Source organism: Mesitornis unicolor, unplaced genomic scaffold (assembly GCF_000695765.1).
Source record: "Mesitornis unicolor isolate BGI_N332 unplaced genomic scaffold, ASM69576v1 scaffold27628, whole genome shotgun sequence".
NCBI lineage: Eukaryota > Metazoa > Chordata > Aves > Mesitornithiformes > Mesitornithidae > Mesitornis > Mesitornis unicolor.
Genome location: NW_010204275.1, coordinates 8,866 through 9,162, shown reverse-complemented (window position 1 = coordinate 9,162; position 297 = coordinate 8,866).

Sequence of the window (297 nt, the reverse complement as noted above, 5' to 3'; positions counted from 1 at the left end):
GCAGGGCTGCTTTTGGGGCAGAAATTAATGACGAGCAGTAGATCAAAGGCTAAAGTAAAGCATTTATGTCAAAATGAATTGATAGCCCGGTATCAGTGACTCAGGGGTGTGAAAGCAAAGGATTATCTCCTTTGGCAGCTGTTTCTGTACAGGAAATAGCAGCCTGGGCAGGTGAGATTACAAGAGGAAGAGTTTTTTGTGTTTATGTTGTCAAGGGGGAAATGTGGACTCCTTGGCCTGAAGGTCTGGGTATGGCGTAGGAGACTTGGATGCTATGGGCATGAGTATGTGCGGTTT